At 38.7% G+C, this 20,146-nt stretch overlaps 1 long non-coding RNA gene across 1 annotated transcript in view; it reads left to right on the forward strand.

Annotated features, from left to right (window-relative positions):
- Positions 1-20,146, forward strand: part of LOC140311342 (uncharacterized) — a 125,877-nt gene that overhangs the window by 30,319 nt on the left and 75,412 nt on the right. The window contains exons 2-3 of the long non-coding RNA XR_011916898.1: positions 14,378-14,434; positions 14,785-14,830. This is a non-coding gene — a long non-coding RNA (uncharacterized lncRNA). The remainder of the gene's footprint in view (positions 1-14,377; positions 14,435-14,784; positions 14,831-20,146) is intronic.

Below are 20,146 nucleotides of genomic sequence, written 5' to 3' on the forward strand. Positions count from 1 at the left end.
ACTAGGCGTACATGTCAAGCTCTTTTTGAGCACTTCAAGTGCCCACTGATCATTCCTCACCCCAGTAGCATGGTACTCCTTTCTTGGTCAGCTCTCAGATGGGTGCAGTGATGTTGTAACAATCTTTAATTAATCTGGAACAATAGTTTGCCATGATTAATAGACTTGTTATTTCACTAGGATCTTTGAAGTTGGGGACCTAATGAATCACTCCAACCCTTTGAGGATCTGCTAAGATCCTGTCTGCAGTAATGGTGAAACCAAAAAACCTCAAGACCAGTGTGACAGTCATAGGGGAAGATTTTGATCCTGAGCTTTGGCTTTGGTTTAATGAATTAATTATATTTACTGAAGAGTGAAGAGTCAGCAGGAGGTGCACTCTCACTGTGTTGCCATTTACCCTGCCCTGTGTTTCAGTAGGTTTTCCACTGGCTTTGCTGTTGACTACAAACACATACTGATCATCACTGCTTTATGAGTCTCAACATGTGCAGCCCAAACCTTAAGGATGTGCAGCTGTGCATCAGCTGTGCTTTTCTCTCACTTTCCACATCGCTGAATTCAGTCTCTGGCTAGCATGTGAAACCAAGTTTGTTATGTGGCGAAGTTCTCACCGAACTGTATAGCTTTCCTGAATTTGTGGACCAGATACTACTTATTCATTTTCAGGAATTAAATGGCTGCAGTTTAATTTCGTATCAGCACAGACATTCTCTTTTCCCGCGAGAGTGTCATAGATATTATGTACACATACAGTTAGCTGTAACAGCAGGGCTCTTTGCCTTGCATCATTGGTAAAGTCAAAGCATTATATCCATTCACTCCATCTAATTCCTTTCCAGATCAAACAATTGAATAGTTGCATGGTATGTCATAGCAGACTTTCATCATTCTTTTGATTCTTTAAACTGGTGGCTGCTGCATTGTTTAGCCAAATTGTTTAACTCCGGGATTTCTTTCCATCTCCGAGTCGGACCTCTTGTAGGTGTTTTGAATCTTCATTGCCACTGTAATATTTGTGGCGTCTGTCGTGCCAAACTCGGTGATAAAACTGTGGACTCATACTGAGTGTGTTTATTGATTTATTCAGCCAATATCTGCCATTTCATCCCCATACCCCATGCCCTGTGTTCTTTCTTATCCATGTCACCATACAGCACACCAGCTTTAGTTATTACATGTAGGACCGGCTTGCACCTCCGTTTACATGGTAAAGATGCACACTAACCTAAGATTCACCCACATAGTCCATTGTGTGTGTATTCAGATGATTAAAGGTGTGTGGGTGGGAAGTTCCAAAAGAAAATAGGCTTATATGTTCTGAAATTTAATTTGGATTGACAGTGAAGTATAAGAAATTAATCTAATTTCTGTTCTGTTTATACACTATTTATATCTCCCTCTTTGAGGGAGTTACAATATCTTACCGAACTGATATGTTGGTGTTCCAAGATTACATTTTTTTAGATACCAAGCCAACGTATGTCAGACAGGTTGGAATGGTTCTCATGTCTCTTTTCATTTTAGCTTTTGTACTGATGTTATTATGTTCATTGCTTTTAACTTAGCATTGATATTCTTCTCTTTTGAATATAGAGCATTTCAGCAGGGTGTAATGCAGAGATGTAGAGTCAATCAGGTTATCCTTCACCATCTGTGCTATAAAATGTGTTTTCCTGGATGCTGTGTAAATGGATTTAAGCTTTACCTGCCCTCCCATTCAGCAGAACTCCCAGTTACACTCCTTCCTCCCTGCATGATACTCCAAAATATCCCTGCAGGACCTCCACCAATATATGTGTATGCAGCATGTGTTTTTGTGAGCTTTCTTGGTGTTTGCTAGAATGTATTTAGTGTTCCTTTACATGCTGTCCAGCAAAACTGGTTGACATTTATATTCCAATTGTCTGTGATTTAGTGCCCAGCCTGGGTGTGCTCATGTGTTCTTGCAATGACTGTCCCCCAAAGTATATGTATGTTAAACATTTTGACCTTGCACATCCACTAACCCATTCATGCACACATCTTCTGTCTTGTTTGTTTTACTTGACGTGTTTGTGTATGTTTGAACAGACATGTCTGCAACTGTTTTGTAATAGTTTTATTGTGTTTGTTGCATGTGTGTGATCTTTCTGTATGTACTGATTTGTTTCGTAAGATATTTGCTAGATACAGATGTGTATTCATTAATGTTGTTTACTGGAATGCTGTTGCACCAGGTGTATTGATCCACACCAGCCTCTTTGAGTGTGTGTGTGTGGGTTTGTGGCAGTGAGACTATTGATCTCCACTACTCCCAATAGTGTTTATTCCTACCGTGAGTCTGTCAAAAGCCAAAAGTAAGTAATATCTCTCTCCTTCTCCTCTATATTTTTCTGGTTTCCCCCCTCTTGCTCAATTTGTCTCACTCAAGTCAGATTCAAATGTTATTTAAATTGATGGTTTTAAAGTTTTCTTTAGTCTTACTATATTGAGTAGGATATGTATTTGTGCTCATATAATGTATTACCACACAGCTGCTTTTACTTCGTAGATCGTGGACATATTATGATATTACGTTACACTAATTATTCTTCCTGCAGTGTCTGAATTTGATGGATAAATGACTTTTTTGCCATTAAGTAGTGTTCTGTTCACTGTATGCAGTGCTTTGTGTTTGAAGCTACAAGACTCAGACTATCTTTCTAATTGCTTTTGACTTCCAGCTTTCAAAGACATTAGCATGACAAGGCGGACTCAAATATAAACAGTTTTACATTAATTGTTTGTCAGAGTTGCTGTATGGAAAATGAAAGCACAGATGAAGGACTCATACATGCACACAATGTTTTATCCAGCTTAAAGGCCAACTACATTCTAGCTTATTATTTGGTAAAACTTTGCTAAAATAGTTTATGTTTTGTGTCCATGATGCTGAAGGTAACACCGATGACAAATTTATGCAGTATCAAGGTTTCAAGGTTGTATTACCCTGTGACCCAAGAAACAAGTGGGCATTTGGTTTCAGACATACTGAAACATACTGCATATCACACAAAAAGACACAAAGCAATGAAAATGAGATGCAAAAAAGATGTAACAGAAGAGACCTCAGATGACCTTAGAGAGATTAATGGAAAGCTGTCCTAGTCCAGCCCAAAAGGCAATGACAAAAGTGGAGACACACCGACTATAGTAGCCAATTGAAATAATTCATTGAATTAACCAAATCTTCATAACCAAAAGATAAAATTATGGCATGTGAAACATCAATAGAACAGTGGTGCAGGGTGTGGATGGGAATGAAAATTAGGTGCCGAAGTGATAAAGAAACAGAAAATCAAACAGAAAAAATCAAAACCACCATTGTCAAAGGTCTTTCTCCTGCAGGGAGAGAGGTGTAAATAGCAACCAGGTTATAAAGATTTGAAATACCTGTGCTCAGATGTTCCTTATCAACACCTGACAGACCCTCCGACCTAACAACCTAAGTCAAACAATTAGTACAGAGCAATGATAAGGGCCATCACAAAGCAAAAAAATTGATCATTTCTGCAAAGAGGTGCAAATCACTCATAATATCGGACAAAATTAAATGCATCCACCGCACATTTTGATACACAAAATATGTAGCGAAATGACCCCAAACTGATTTTTATCTATCGAAATGGAGCAAAAAGCAAACACAATGATTTAAAAGTTGACAATGTGAAACACAAAACAATCATAAAGAAACTAAAAATGATTACAAAAAAGATAGAATGGCTATATAGAATATGCTAAACAATCAAAAAAGAGACATTTAAATAACAGCCAAAAAGGAAACAGACATTTGAGAGACAGTTGGAGACACGAAGCAAGCAACTTGCATTTGAATTTAAATGTCTTAGGTTTTGAATAGATCTTTTATTTGTCTGGCCCAGCATGTCTGTTCTTTTATAATCCGTCAGTGGATAACAGCAAACATTTATTAAAGTAATTAAGTAATCTTATCAATTATTCCATCGAATAGTTGAGAAATCGGTCAAGAAAGAAGTATTGAACTGGACATCAGAAAAACAGAACCAAGTAGTGCATTTAAGTGCCATGTTAAAATATTTTTCTAAATAATTATTTTCTTGTCAAAGCAAAAATCTATTAAAAACATACAGTAACTGCACATAAAATGAATTCAAGGTATTGATAAGATTTTGTTAGTAAGATTTTTAACAGCCTTTACTGTCAGTCTCCGTGGAAAGCTGTCTTACTTTTGTCGGATGCACAAAAAAAAGTTCAAACAAGATTCTCTCTCCTGGTTGAGGTAGATATGGTGTGTGTTTCTTTGTTTGTGCATGTGAGTGAGTGTTAGTGAATATATATGTGTGTTTGTGTGTGTGTAAGCCAATAAAAGGAACATCTGGTATTTGCAGTGAAGAAAAGTGAGCATATCAACATGCTCAGAACTGAGGCTTGCCATGTGCTTTGATACAATGCTTCCCGCTGCGGAAGACAGACATTCTGATGGTGCAGATGTTGCTGTTACACACAGCATGGACTTTGCCAGCTGCCAGCGATGGATACCATGCTGCAATTGTTCTCCACCATGACAGAGAATGCTTCTTCTTGGACATGGAATGTTCTCCAAAGTACATCAAGACTTCCTTCTGCACTGTTTGATTCAGCTACTGCTCCAGCTCATCTTATGTGGTTGTGGAATGATGTTGGATTCTTGACATTCAGTACTGCGTTATCTTGAGCACTGCTTGAGGCTCTGTTGGGCTGTCTTTCTTCTTTTCTTTTCTTTTCTTTTCTTTTCTTTTCTTTTCTTTTCTTTTCTTTTCTTTTCTTTTCTTTTCTTTTCTGTCTTTGGCAGTAAGTGTCACTGTCTGTACTTTGTTGTGGCTCTTTAATGCCTCATCAGCTGTCAATAATTCCCTTTTCTAAAGCTGGGATCCAAAGCAGCGGCAATGAACACTATGTTTGAAGTTGCAGGTTGAAACAAAAATAGTCCTCCTTGCTATCTTGTTGTGATCTTTTCAGCCAAATTAACCTGAAAAGACCTTACTGATGAAATTTCAAAAACTGAACTCTGTATGGACTTTTAAAGGTTTTGAAACCTGGAAAAGTTATGGAAGCATAGACAGTATAACATCTCAGGAGTACTGTAGCTTCTTCAAATGACTCAAGGGCCTCAGTTAGGTTCAGCTCTTCAGCTCTAAGATCAATTTATTGATGTTTTCCTTGTGGAGCCAATGCTGGGTTAGAAAGTGCAGCAGTGACAGGCCATCTTTGCTTCAAAAATCTAGATGATGTGATAAGTGCTATTCCAGTGCTTACATCTTCAACTCGCATGTGCTGTGGTGTGCGCACTGGTCGCTGCGTCTTCTTTTGCTTAGTGCAAGCTAGTTCATGCTGTTTAAAAACGTTCAACATCAAGACCTATTGAGGCCACCACACACTTGGAAATAGCTTGATTGTTCTTCAGAGCACTCTACACAACCAAGTTCAAGGTGTGACCTGCAATTGTACTGATGCCCATCCATGGTTTTCTTCCAAAATCTTCACAGCTGCTTCAACATCAGCACCATTGTTGTGGACATATTTTTGTGTGGAATGTCAAATTTGACAATGACTCAAGATTTGCAGCCATGTGTTACTCATCAAGGAGCATTGTTGTCAGGTTATAGGACTTCATTTCCTGATCCTCCACAAGAAAGTGACATGTCACCCCTAGATACGCCTCTGTTGCAATACTTTTCTTTGATTTCTGATTTTATTCATTCTTTATACTTTTCATGAAGCAGGTTCTTGAAGGAAGCGCATGCCTGGAATTGAAAGTGGAAATCTCTAAAAGCCTTCATCCTCCACCATTGACAATAGGCCTATGTCTGTAACAATCATGTTCAAAACACAGTTTGTCAACTCAGCAGCTTGTTCAACTGAACACAAAGCTGTCCATACGACACTGAGATTTACTGAAAAAGAGATTTATAAATATCTGTTATTGTTACTTTGCCTAAATATCATAAGTTCACAGGACTAATGCTAATAATGCTATATAATAGTTTGATATAATGGAAATTAGATTTGTTAGGTAAGAAATGTGTCCAACACAATAAACACAAGTCATGTTTTGAAAAAAAAGAAGAAAGAAATACATTACAAAAATTAAAAAGTCGCGATATTTCCCAGCTCAAGCCACAGCTTAGTCATGTTCTCTACTAGGATCCTTTCCAGCTAACAGGCCTAATGATTTACATTAAATGCGTGTGAAACAGGGTGACCAACACCCAGAACATGTTTTTGTGAAATAAATGACTCATGGAGGCAAACATCTTGCATTGAGGATTTTTTGCAATCAAGTTACTCAAGGAATTGTTTTAGCCCTAATCTTTACTCTCTCAAACTAGCAGCAACAGTAAAAGGGATTTCACCTCTGACACCAATATACAGTAACTATATGATACAAAAGATGTGAAGACATCAGCGCTAATGGTTAATTACTTTTTAACATTTGACTGTGCTCCCTGTTAGAGTGTGAGAGTATAATTACTTTACTGGAAAAATATACACAATCGCTGAAATCTATAATTTGTCTGTTCATGAGACCTTAAACAACTCCAAATCCTGGACAGAGAATGCAGCAAAACCTGCCAAGGCTAAGCGTTTTAATTTGCCTCTGACCACCCTGAGTAAAATGTATGCACTTGTGATAAATGGTTGGATTGTCGATTGGCTCTCAGAATTGGAGGAGAGCTCAGTCTTGGGAAGGGGCACTAGTTGAAAAGAGAGGTGAGATAGTAATAATAAGATTGGATAAGAAAAGGGAGGAGAGAGATGGAGGGCAGCATGGGTGCTATAAAGGAGTAAAGAGGTTGTTCAGGGTTGAGCGGTGAAGCAGAGAGGCTATTGCACACTCAGACTGATTTGTGTGTGTGTGCGTGGTTGTGTTTGCAAGTAAGCATCTTCATGAGATGAGTTTTCAACCCAAGACCTCAAGAAGCTAAGTGTCCTTTTGATGCCTCAAAGTGACTTTGCCTCCTTCCCTTGTCTTTGACACTCCCTCTCTCTGGCCCCTCTTCAGGGGGTCCAGTCTGCTGTGGCATTAAGATTCACACCACATCACAGGACTCCTACACTTTGAACAGAAGAGTATGACAAGGCTAGATAGTTCTCTTCTCTTCTCTTCTCTAAGCTCCTTTTCTCCCAGTAATTCACATGCTCTAGTCACCCCACGTATGTTTGTTTTGTCACACGTAATGCACCACCTCACGTGCCCAACAGTATGTGGAAACATTGGTGTGTGTACACACATGATCAGACATTCATGTGTGTTGTCTCCACTTTCCTCTTTTTCTGTGCCGGCCATGAGATTGCTCCTCATTTCTAAATTTATCTTCAAAGTGTGCCACCTCTCCTGTGAGCTGCTGCTGGGATCCTGTTGTTGGGTGTTTGGAGGCAGATGGGTGAAGTGGGGTGTAGAGATTTGCAGAAATGAGCAGAGAGCATTGTAGTAAAGGGAAGAGTGTTTTTTTTGTGGGGGGGGGGGGGCAATAATCGTAAAAGAGTGATGAACGGGGGAGGTGTTGCATGGTATATGTATGTAGGACATAGCTGTTTGCATTCCTCTTTCTTGTCTTACTCTTTTTCTTATCTCCTCTGCCATCATTCCATTCCTGTCCCCAGGCTGCTGGGTTTATTGGGAAGATGAGATTAGCATTGTGTGTGTGCATGTGTGTGCATATATCTTGTGTTGTAAGTAGTTTTATTGCTGATGTCACTGCCTCAAATGAGCCATTTCTGCACATTTTCATGAAAACATACATGTTGTACTAAACACAAGCTGTGTGTGTTTGGGTAAGAGGAAGATCACAACACATAAGACAGGCATTAGATCAGTGCAGCATAGATCCTGGACAATGATCTGCAGCCACATAAAGCAGATCTTAGTCAAATGTCTGGATAATTCTGTATTTCCTACAAGTGGGCATTTGTCTCTCTGTTTGGGAGGTTGATATAGATATTTATCCACTTGTGAATACCCTTCAATAGAAAATCAATATCCTCAGTAGGATTAATTATTTGGCACATAGTACTTACAAGTACTAGAGTGTGCATGCTACTCATATACATGCTCACATTTAGCATTTGTTTGCCCTGAACTGTATTAGGAGGAACATCTACTGGACAATAATGTTATACTGTAGTCTGTCTATTACCATTTCACAACCTCAATGATGTGAAAAAAAGGTTATATGTTAAAGAAATATTTGTGTTGCTAATATATGTGTTTTGTACAATAGTTGCTATGAGTGGTTAAGCTCTCTCTGACAATAGCCTCCCTGAGCTGCCCGCTCTGAGGGCCACAGGCCTGCAGTAAAGCCTGGGGAGCAGTTTTGGAAGTCACCCAGCCAGGACTCAGGGGAATGGGTTTGGACTGCCTCCAACTCTCGCTGTGTGGGGTTGATTGAGGGGGTTGCAAGGACACAACTGCTCTGCTGAGGGGAGACCGAGAGAGGAGACAGGACAACAGCAGAGGAGACATAATGAAAGGAGAGGAGAACAGATGGAAATGAATTGGAAGGACATGGAGATAGCTGATAGGGGTAAAATAGTAGACTCAAATTCCCCAAAAATTGGGATGCCAGGTAAAATATAAACAATATACAATAATGTGCAAATCTCATAAAATGTTTTATTTACAATAGAACATAGAACACATAACTTAACATAATATAAGAGTCAGACGTTTTACTGTTTAAAGAAAAATATTAGCTTATTTCGATTTTTGATCGCAGCAACACTGCTCAAGAAAAGTGTGACAGGGGCAACAAAAATCTGGAAAGTAAGTTGTACCAAAAAAAGACGGCTGGAGAAACATGTTGCAACTAATTAGATAAACTGGCAACTGTCAAATGATTTGGTATGAAAATAGCCCCTCAGAGATGCAGAGTCTCTCAGAGGTAAAGATGGGCAATGGTTGAACAATTTGAACAGAACTTGGTCTACAAATTGTGGAGCAAATAAAGAATAATTTTCCTCAACGTAAAAATGCAAAGCCTTTGATTTTCCCATAATCTACAGCACTTATTCAGAAGACTACAATAATCAGAACACATCTGTGCACAAGGGGCATGGACAAAAATCAATATTAGATTCCTGTCATTTTCGGACCTCAGGCTGCATTGAACTAAAACAGGCTTGAATCTATCATGGGGATTAGTACATGGGCTCAGGAAGACTTCCAGAAATCATTATCTGTGACTAGAGTACACTGTACCCGCCACAAATGCAGGTCAAAATACTATCATGCAAAGAAGCAGCCAAATGTGACCATGATCCAAAAATGTTGCTGTCTTCTCTGGATCAAAGCTCATTTATAATGGACTGAGACAAAGTGGAAATTTCTTTTGTGGTCATGAATCGAAATTCATCTTGGAAAATATGCTTTCTTCCTACAAAACTGGAGACCATCAGTCCTTTTTATCAATGCTCGGTTAGTTGCATTGGTGCCTTTGGAATTGTCAGCTTGCACATCTGGACAGGCACCATGAATGCTGAAAGTTATATACGAGTTTTAGTGCAACATGATATCCAGTTCATTCAGTGCTTTTCAAGAGGAAAGCCTTACATATTCCAGCAAGACAATGACAAACTGCATACTGCATCTATTTCACCTGCCTGGCTTCGTAGTATAGGAGTGTGGGTGCTCGACTGGTCTGCTTACAGTTCAGACCTTTCACCAATTGAAAACATTTGGTGCATCATCATTGTAAAATGTAAAAAAGAAGATTGTGTAAAGCACTGCCTTAAATCCTTACAAAAAAATTCTGTTCTATTTTCAAATCGCTTTATGTTGCTTTTCTGTTTTAAAATACATTGATTTTTCAATTGTGATCCCCATGTTAAATCAGTTCTGGTTTATGTTTGGTATAATTGGATTTTGTTTATACAAGGACAGCTGCAATGAATATGGACTAACTACAAGTTAGACTAGCTGCAAGTTGTACTGTAGAGATGCTCACTGTGACAGCTAAAGGTGTGACATTTAAATGGTAACAAAGCTCAATTTGTAAATGTATTCACCTAGTTTTAAATAGACTTAATTGCCTCAATTTAATAACCCTCTTGACACCAAGTGTAAAGCTACAGATGGTGCAGTTTCAGTGAGTTTTCCTAATTTCCCTGCTGACACAGAAGTCTCTGCAAGAAAAAACACATTCAAAGTTAACCATCTGTATCTTTATGCTCCACAATGAGAGGGCAATAATTCTGATTTTCTTTGAAATTTCATACTATACTAAAATCCCAATTTAAATTAATCTAATTTCTAATTTAATCCATTTTATCATAAATTCCAGTGGAAATTTGACAAGATAGACTTCATACATTTTGAAGCAAAGAAGATGCATTTAGAGACATTTCAGTAATTATACATGGTAACAGTGTCACCATCATCTCAGTATTTTATGACCTGCATATCTGACAGCTAATGGGTGAATCCCAACTCTGCATCAAATTGTCTTTAAAATGGATAGAATTAGACACACAACTGACAAGTGGTCTGGCGACAAAGTTCTATGCTGTCCTTTCCATTAATCTGACAGCAACTCAAAGTGACAGCTTCATCTCTTAACGAGCACTCTGGTCACTTTCTATTAAAGTTACAATCACAATCTTATGATGTCAAACTATCCCGTTTGCTTCATTGTTTTCAACACAGCACAAATGTGAACAGCTTGCAAGCCTGGATTGATTTGGCATATGATCTGCTTTTCAGAGGGATTCTGCAAATGTATCATTGAATGAATAAATAACAGTATTGTCCAAACTTTCCTACTGTGTGATTTTCCATACATTTTAAGATGAAAAAGAACAAATGGGTAATTAAAACAAAGAAATTAAAGAATAAAAAAGGAAAACTGAGGAAGCTGTGCAGATTGTCGTCTAGCACGTTTTGGTCTCATTTCTGGTTAAGCTACCATAGCTAATGTCGAAGAAGATAAAGTAAATGTTTGTGTGCTATTCACTTAGTGAAATGAAATTTAAACTGAATAAAAACGTAAATACAGAAAGAAAGCTGACAGATTTTTCTATCATACCACCTGTTCAGCAAGCTTAAAATGTATGAAATATATATGCAGTTGGTTTGTTTTACACAACAATAGTATGATTGTTAGGATGATAATAATGATATGACCACATGACATGTTGTCGTAAGAAAATCACACAAGTATACTGTGGCTCACTATTTCATTGTGGTGGGTATTTCTGAAAGAAGCCACAAGAAATATTTACACTGGACATCAAAATTAGAGAATAACCTAAAATGTCAAGGTCACTTAGTAGTTCCATTTGAAATGATCCAAACAGAAGTAAAACTGTAATATTTTAAGCAGATTTCATTAGTTACATATATTATGAAACTTAAATATTTAAAAAAAGAAAACTGATAAAAATGAGCAAACACTTTCAGATACTTCCAGTTACTGGTGTTAATCTGGCATGTGGTGCTAATTTAATTGATTATCTGACAAACCCTGTTTAACTGACAGCCTTTCCAGTTTTCACTGACTTTGCAAGATGTTGAGCAGTTCTAAAATTACTGAAAGCCTTTCATAGGAGGTAGTCCAGATGAAGGTCAAAGGGACGACGTGATCAGCCATAACAAGAGAAGTTGGTTGGTCCAAATCTTTGATTTGTAGAATGTTGCATCTTTACAACACCACAAACTCATTCAAGTCCCCCAAGAAGCCTGGTCGTCCACAAAAAAACAAATGCAACAGAGGAGAGGATAATGCAGAGAATCTCAGTAGGCAATCAGTTGAACACTGCAGCTGGAATTGCTTACCAGTTCAGCACTAAACAGGGTATGGATCTGTCTCATCAGACACTGTCATGACGTTTTAGAGCGTGAACGCCTCTCTGCACTGACCAAACCTCTCATTAGCAGAAAGAGTCAAAAGGCTACACTAAACTTTGCTGGTGAGCATGTGTGTGGACAGAGGAGAACTGGTCCAAAGTTCACTTTAATGATGAAAGCAAGTTTAAATTATTTGAGTCCGATGGGAAACATTATGTTTGTCGTCAAACTGGGAAAGACTGAACCCAAAGTGTGTTAAGAAGTCAGTAAAAGATGGAGGGGGAAGTGTCATGGTTTGGGGGATGTTTTATGCAGCAGGAGTTGGGCCCCTTAAACATGGCAGAGTGAATGTAAATATCTATCAGAACCTTCTTTGACAATATATGGTTGCTTCCTTGCATTCATCACCTAATCAGCCAGAACGATGCCCTCTGTCACAAAGGAAAACAGGTCAAGAAGTTCCCTGAAACTGAAAACATTGAGATAATTAAATGACCTGCATCTTTTTTAGTATATCACTCCGTGGCTGCTGTGAATGCATTGATCTTGTAGAGGGGTTAAATTGGCATAGATGCAAAGACATTACTTAAATGTGATAAAGAAAAAGGTCTCCTTTTACATTGACTGACTTATTGGCAGTGAACTGGAATGTTTTTGAGTGTCAGTCCTTTGATTATACCAGCCATACAGCATCATTGAGGCATCTGAAATCTACTCTAATTAGTCTGACTGAGCAGAGCTCACCAGCAGTGAGCTTATGTACATAGTAAATGTGCGCCATGTATGTTTTTTTTTTTCTTTTGATGGCCCAGTGCCTTAATGTTATTTTTCCCTCAGTTTTTCTAATTAACATTTCTGGGGACAAATGCACTTTTTTTCAGACACACACAAACAAGCAAATTGCAAAAAGGGAATCTATAGTGAGAAATGTGTTTTCAATAAGACTGTGACTTAGTGTAGTCTGCGTTAAGAGGAGAGCAAAATGAGCATTTTTTTTTTCTCCAAGGAAATATCTAAAAAGATATTGGACAGCAACAGCACTATCACAGATAGCACATGGCAAATGAGCTCAGACTGTGATAGTCAACAGGGAGATAACTATCTCTCCCTCTCTTGCTTCTATGTTGTTTCATATTTTTTCTTGGCTCTTATTCATTCCATTTTTTACTATGTGTTTTTTTTTCCATTGCACTTTCCCTGGTGTGCACTGCTGCTACAACATATCCATCTTGTACATTTTTTTTTCTTGAAGAGGTGTATGTGAGCAGAGAGGGAGAGATGGAACTATCCCTGCGTGTTTAGCTGTAAGTGCATGTGTGAGTGGATCTGTGTGTGTTTGTGACTGCCACAGTTATGCATGCATGCCTTCCAGGCTGGGCATAAATCATCATTAGAGATGGCAGATGTGTGTATACGTGTACATTTGAATGTCTGTGTATATTCACAGCGTCTGCAGCAACTGTAGCTTTCCATGCTCAACAGGCTGCTTTATTGTTACAGCTCCGATGCTCTGTTCCGCTTCGTTTCCAAGGTTTCCAAGACCTGAGCTGCTTTAAAAGACACACAAAATATGCACACAGACCAGCCAAACGCACACACGCTGCTCTGTCGCTTGGACATGGTGACCTTGCACAGTGATGAGAAAGTGGTTTGATAAACTCTTCTGAGAGTTTACTGCACTTCCAAAAGGTGTCTCACACAGTGTTAGCGGGCAAGTGTTTGTGCATTGGTCGACCAGGGGTTTACACACATATATATATATAGGCTCTGATGAGCAGTCATTTTATCATCTAACATCACAAGAGGAAGCTCGCTCACACTATCTTTGTATCTTCAAGCCTGGGCAGAAAATTCTGTTAAACTGTCACAATATTTCACACAGCAGTCTAGCCAGATGTGACTCGTGTAAAGTTCTGCATTCAAACACTTAGTTCCATCCTGTTCATGAACCGTATGTAAAATAAATAATTGAATACATAAAGCCATTGTAATGTCACCCACTGGTTTATAAAGTGCTATTTTGAAGTCTTGACTTTGGCTGTCACCATCTTGGATGACCTCTTGGTGACTATATTTGGACAATGAAGTGTGGAGAGTAATACCTGAAACCTGATAGGACAAATGTATGTACGTTTTGTGCCTCAAATCTATGTTATTATGAAATTGTATTCAAAAGGACCAGAATCTGGTGAATCTAGCTAATGGCACCATAATGACTTGTGGAAAAAATGTCTTGACTCAGTAATTCATGAATGAGAGATGTTTGTTTTTAATGGAACTCCAATAGTACCAGAGACTTTTGGAGCTGCTCTGAGTGGCCATGAGTGCTATTGCTCTTTTAGGCACTAAATAGAGACCAGTTTTGACATTTTTACTTGAAATATTGATATCGTGTGTATTCAATTTATAGCTTTACTATCTCACTATGCGTTGTGGCATAATAATAGTGTGGTTTCCAAAGAGATAATTACAGCGCAAATTTAGCTTTTCTAAAATACCTGTGTCACTAACTGCGTTTTTAACCACAGTTTAATACTATTTTCTCTTTTTCTTTAGCTGCTATTTCTACGGCTAACATCAGGAGGCACTCAAGACAAACAAACTAAAAAACTGGTAATTGTAATGTGATTTATGTCCCTACAGAAACAAATTCAGGCATTTGATTGCATGGAAGCTTATTGTCGGTTTTCATCATTACTCCTCTTAAGGCACTGCTTTGTAAGTGACTGAAATGATTGAATAATTGGAAGTAACCAATGCAAAGAAAGTGGTCATTTTATGTATGTGAACCTTACCTCTTAAGTGCTGCTGAATATTGTGTTATGACCTTAGTAATTCTTATTATCAATGCTAGCATGTTTGCATGACAGTTTTGCATGGCAAAGTGAAAGCATACTCATTCCTCCACAGATGAAATTGTTTGTTTGACAGTGCAAACCTGAGGTCTATTTTTTTCCACACAGGAAATTGATCAGCAATCAATAAAGGATTCAATGAAGTATCAGACTGGTAAGCAGAAACAATTATGGAAATAAAATCACTATCAATCTTTTTTATTCCAATCCCCACTTCTGTATAGATGTTGCAGATGTTATGACCACAAGAATGTGTTAATAGAAGTTAAATCTGACTAATTTTATTGTATTATACGCATATTGTAATAAAAGCATTAAACATCTAAAATGCACTAAAATGTTCAGTATTGACCCTCTGAAAAAAAACAAAACCCAGAAAAACATAGGTATTGCTTCCTGTTGTGGTAAAGGATATCCGAACTGATCAATTTGATTGATTAGTTCTTCTCTTCTAAACAGTCCACCTCCATCTGACTCATTTGTGTCACAGGATGTAGTGAATGAATTGATCTCAAGAAGAGGCCAAAAAAGGGTTGGTCACTAACACACTCACATTGTGATGGATGAGATGCATTCCATGGTGATGCAGTTGAGAAACATACAATTAGTTGATGGCTGTGGATTATTAATGACAATTTCCTGCTGCTCGCTAGTTACTCCAGTCAGCTGCTTTCAAACTCACTGACAGTAATGGAATCTCAGAGCCTGTCTCTTCTCAGCCCTTCCCTTTTCATCACACATTGGACCTTTCTGACTTATTTTTGTGTCAGTCACTGTCGGATGCTACCTCCTAGTCCACGTAGATCTCTGGTTTAGTATTAATGTGCATTTGTTATCCCTTTTGATATTTCTCAGCATTCAAAACACTGACAATTAATCTGCATCTGGTTTCATTCACCTGGCAGGCCTCATATATCTGAACTGTCACGTGTATGTGAACATTTGTGTGTGCTTAATTTCTGTCCCTGTGTTAAGGAAGGTATTGCAAATGATACTCCCCTCCTTTCACTAGTAGAATATCATTAATTTGATGTGCACTGTATGTATGTGTTAAAGAAAGAAGGAAAGACTCCTCTAGCAAAGTGGACCACAGATCCATTATCCTCTGCCTGCCTTCTGACCAGCTGGGGTGTGTTCCTCTGTGTGCATGTTTTTATATATGTGTGTGCGTGCAATGGACACTAGGCAACGGGAAAATCAATGGTATTAATTTGCAGAGGCAGTGGTGTGAGCTGAGACAATCTGCTGCACACAGAGAGCCATGCTTTGCTCAGATTTACCGCACATGCATCCTTTCCAATTCCACCTGCCCAAATCACACCTTGGCTCTTCTCTTCTCCTCTTTGGTTTGTGTTCAGTGGCAATGTCATATTCCAGTTTGAGGTACAGTGGAGTATCATGCTTCACCTGCTACTTTCTTTATCATGGGTGCAGGTAATTAAAAGGTAGGCAGCTCCATGGTGGCAGCTGGGAGGACAGGACTGAAGGGAAGGGCAGTGATCACACGCTAATGCTGCCTAACCCCTCCCTCTCTCTCTGACACACACACACATCCACACACATAACACGCACACACACACAACACTACACGTACTTTTACTGAAAGTAAAATGTGCAAAACATTTTTACAGATTGAGAAGTTCAGTGGATTTGCAGCAGTGGTGTTAACAGATTGTTCTGCAGTAGCTGGTATGCTATTAGTAAAACTCAAATTTATGGTACTAAATCGTGGTTCATAAATGTTTAGTTTCAGTATAATTTATGTCATAATTCAAATGAAATAGATGAAACAGCGGCACATCTCTACAGAAATTACTCAAAATTGATTCAGAACACTTTCTGCTTCGAGTGACACGCACACAAACTACTCTATCTGCAGTAGGCAATAGGCAATGGAGTATTCTGTTCTTAGTTATTTATAGGCACATTCTCTAACATAAAAACATGAATGCTTTGTTGATTTAAATCAGGGCTGTTAAAATGAACACATTAATGATACCTAAAAGAATCTCACTGTGATTGGACCACCTTTTTTCTTATTCAGTGAAAGAGGATCTATGAAAATGCTAAACACTCCCCGCCTACTTCTCTGCCTGCAATTGAATGAGTCCGGCCATTCCTATCAACACTGACTCAGCAACATTGACTCTGCTTTACTATGCAATAGCTAGTAAGAATATTAAGGTAATACAGCCTAACAAGTCTGAACTAAAGGGCAATTCTCAAGAAGAGGAAGACCTAATCATAAAAGGTTAGCTGAAAGTGGAAGTAAGAAAATGACATTGTATTCACTTAATTTTGCTGTTAACAACATTAAAAACTTAACAGTAATACGTAATGTGTGCCTTTGGCATGACAGCCTTATCAACTGGTACCTTGATGGCTATTTTATCAAAACTTTTTTCTCAGCACAAATTTGTATGTGAATTATTTTCTGTGAGATGCCAGCAACAGTTACCAGACAGGTGAAGTGTTTAGGTGACAGTTTGGCTGGTGACCAGCTGATACATTTTGCCAGATTTTCTCACTGACTGGAGCTCCTTGTTTGCCAGGGCTGCTTGCCACCCACCATTCACATCACTTGCCAGCCAGGGCTTCTTGTTGGCCAGCAGGAGTTAGCATCCCACTAATTACTTTTTTACCATGCCTTTTAAGGCCTTCACTGGCTAGCCAAGTAGATGAGTGCTTGTATGCATGAGATTGACTACTTGTAGAAAGTATTTCTTTGTTCCCAAACCATGTCGCAAAGTAGTCAAACAGTTCCCTGTACTCAACTTCCTGTACATCACTGATACACTCTACAACTATAATGTCATCTCAGTATTTCTGTAGATAGAAACTCTGACAGAACTCTGAGTTGTACTGGGAGCCTGAGGTGTAGAGTGGGGAAAAAAAACAGAGAGCACCGTCCCCTGTGGGGCTCCTGTGGGGCTCCTGTGTTGCTGGCCACCTTCTACCTCTATTTCCTTAAGCTAGACGCATAACATTACAGGCTCATTTTATCAAAAGTACCTGAGAAATCAAAGAACACAATCCCCACAGTGCTACTTGCTTTGTCCAGATGAGAGTGGGCTTTTTGAAGCAAGTAGATGATGGCATATCCAACCCCAATTCCTGGATAATAAACAAATTTAAATGGGTTTTGAAAGGTGTTCACTTGCTAAGTTATGGTGTTTTTCCATTATATGGTATAGTACAGTACAGCTAGACGCAGCATGGCTTTTCCAAGCCTCCTTTTCCAACACATGCAATATTCCCTCACTGTGGGCAGAATCAGCTGTTTATCAGTACAGCATATTTGAAGCTTCGGCAACACAGACAAAACACAACTTCATGTGTATGTGTTTATTATGTTACAATGATTTAGCAGACGTTTTTGTCCAAAGTGACTTACAAGTGAGAAGTATAGAGGAGTATAGAGTAGTTACAGCACTGAATAAGTTTGCAACAGGCTTTTAATACAGAAGGCTTTTGGGAGAGCTAATTTATGTCTGAGTGCGATGGAGCTCAGCTGCATTGAGCAGAGAAAGAAAGATCAATCTGTAAACCCATGCTAACGGTTAATAATCATGTTCGTGTATTTATTATAATGAATATGCAATCTCTTTGCACAAATTAATTAAAGTAAGTAAATTTTCTGCCGGACTCCAAGCAAATTTATGGAAGACGGAAGTGTGTCAGTTTTTTGCTGTTTTTTATGTCACTGTATAGTATTGGCTTAGCTACCCACAATGGAAAACAAAAAGATTTTAAAAAATAAGCTGAGTCACATCATATTGTATGGTACCATGCAATGGATTAGCGCCATTAAGTGAGCAAATATAATTTTTTTTAAGCAGAATGTCTTTCGCAACACTGGAACTGTATCCTGACTCAGGCTAAGGTTGAACAGGAGATTTAGAATCATACATAATTGTTCTGTACAAGATTTCAGGACCCTGCGGCTGAAACCATCTGGACCTTCCACCTTGTTCTGGTTCAGTTTCTCCACCTACCTCCACACTGGTTTCTCCAGTTGCCACTTCACCTGTCAAACAGGTTCGAAATGAAGGCAGATAAGTTCTTATTGTATCCTGAAGTGTTGGGAAATGTTTGTGAGTGTGTTAAGATCCATGACTTAGATGCATTGTGACACTGTCGAAGTGTGACAAGGACACTGTAGGTACAGAAAGGGGTTTGAAGTTTGGGTAGTTTGATGCAGGGGAAGAAAATGCTGAGTGTTCTGAAGTGAGCCTATTGAAAAACATGTTCAGCTTATTGGCTCTGTCCATACTTCCATTAGTCTGATCCCCCATGTCTTTAAAGCCTGTGATCTTTTTCATCCCTCATATTATTTTCCTGATATTTGATGTCTTGCTTTTTTCTGTATGCCTCCTTGTTTTCTCTTGTGCTCTTTTTCAGCTATTTTTGAGCAGTCCTCAGTTGCGTCTTTCACATCTTGCTTTTTCTAGCCATGACTGATGTGCCTTCACTGCACATCATGTCGTGTGTGAAAGCACAGAGGTCAAAAAGGGGGGTTGAAGTTGATCCACTGCTGATATGTCTCCAGCAAGGGAGGTAGAGGCCACTGGTTCCACCGAGGTGTGAAGGAGGCTAATAGCTTTGTCTTTCTCCCTGAAGGCATTCTTCCTCATGTTCAGCTTTTTCAGGTCACTGGTGATCCAGGGTTATCATTGGTGAAGCACCTCACTGTCCTTGTAGGGGTGATACTCTCCACACAGGTGTTGGTGTAGCCTGTCACACTCCGAGTCATGGCACTGACGTCATCTTGTTGTACTTCAGAGTTTAATCTGGTCTGTGGTGTCAAAGCACCTGTTCAGAGTTTCTTGAGTAAAAGCAGGGATGAGGAGCTCTGTTTTTCTTGTTTTTGCAAAGAATATGTTTGTATGTGTAAAACAATATATTAGGGATGTATGTATGTATGCATGAATGTATGTGTATACACATATACATGTGTGTATTTGTGTCCACATTATTTTTATTTATTCATTTATTTACTAGTAATCTCACATTCCTCATGAGAATCTCAGGAAGAAATGGTTTAAAGTTTCTCAAAGTCGTTCTGTGTCTTGGTCTTGCCCAATATTCACAGCATTTACTCCCGAAATGATTTGGTCTGAATTCCGAAAGGCGAATATTAGTTTGGATTAGGAAAGCTCAATCAGCTGCACCGGTTTTTAAACAATTTTTTCCATTGGCATAGTAACTCATCATAACAGATGTTAGTTGAAAAGTCAAAATTTCGACAAAATACATATAACATGATCGGAGCTTGTTGCCACTATGGTGTGGAACATTTTACATTGACCTTTTAGATTATGAATAACAGGTCATAGATAAAAAGTATGTGTCCCTATTTCCCAGCTCACCTGATTAAAATCCTATTCCGCAGAAGTAGACAATATACCTCTTTGAACAGATTTAGAAGAAATTGACATCTAGGATAGACTGATGGTGGTTACTGAAAATT

The sequence above is a fragment of the Leuresthes tenuis genome, unplaced genomic scaffold (assembly GCF_036924035.1).
Source record: "Leuresthes tenuis unplaced genomic scaffold, fLeuTen1.0.hap1 SCAF_7, whole genome shotgun sequence".
Classification (NCBI taxonomy): Eukaryota; Metazoa; Chordata; class Actinopteri; order Atheriniformes; family Atherinopsidae; genus Leuresthes; species Leuresthes tenuis.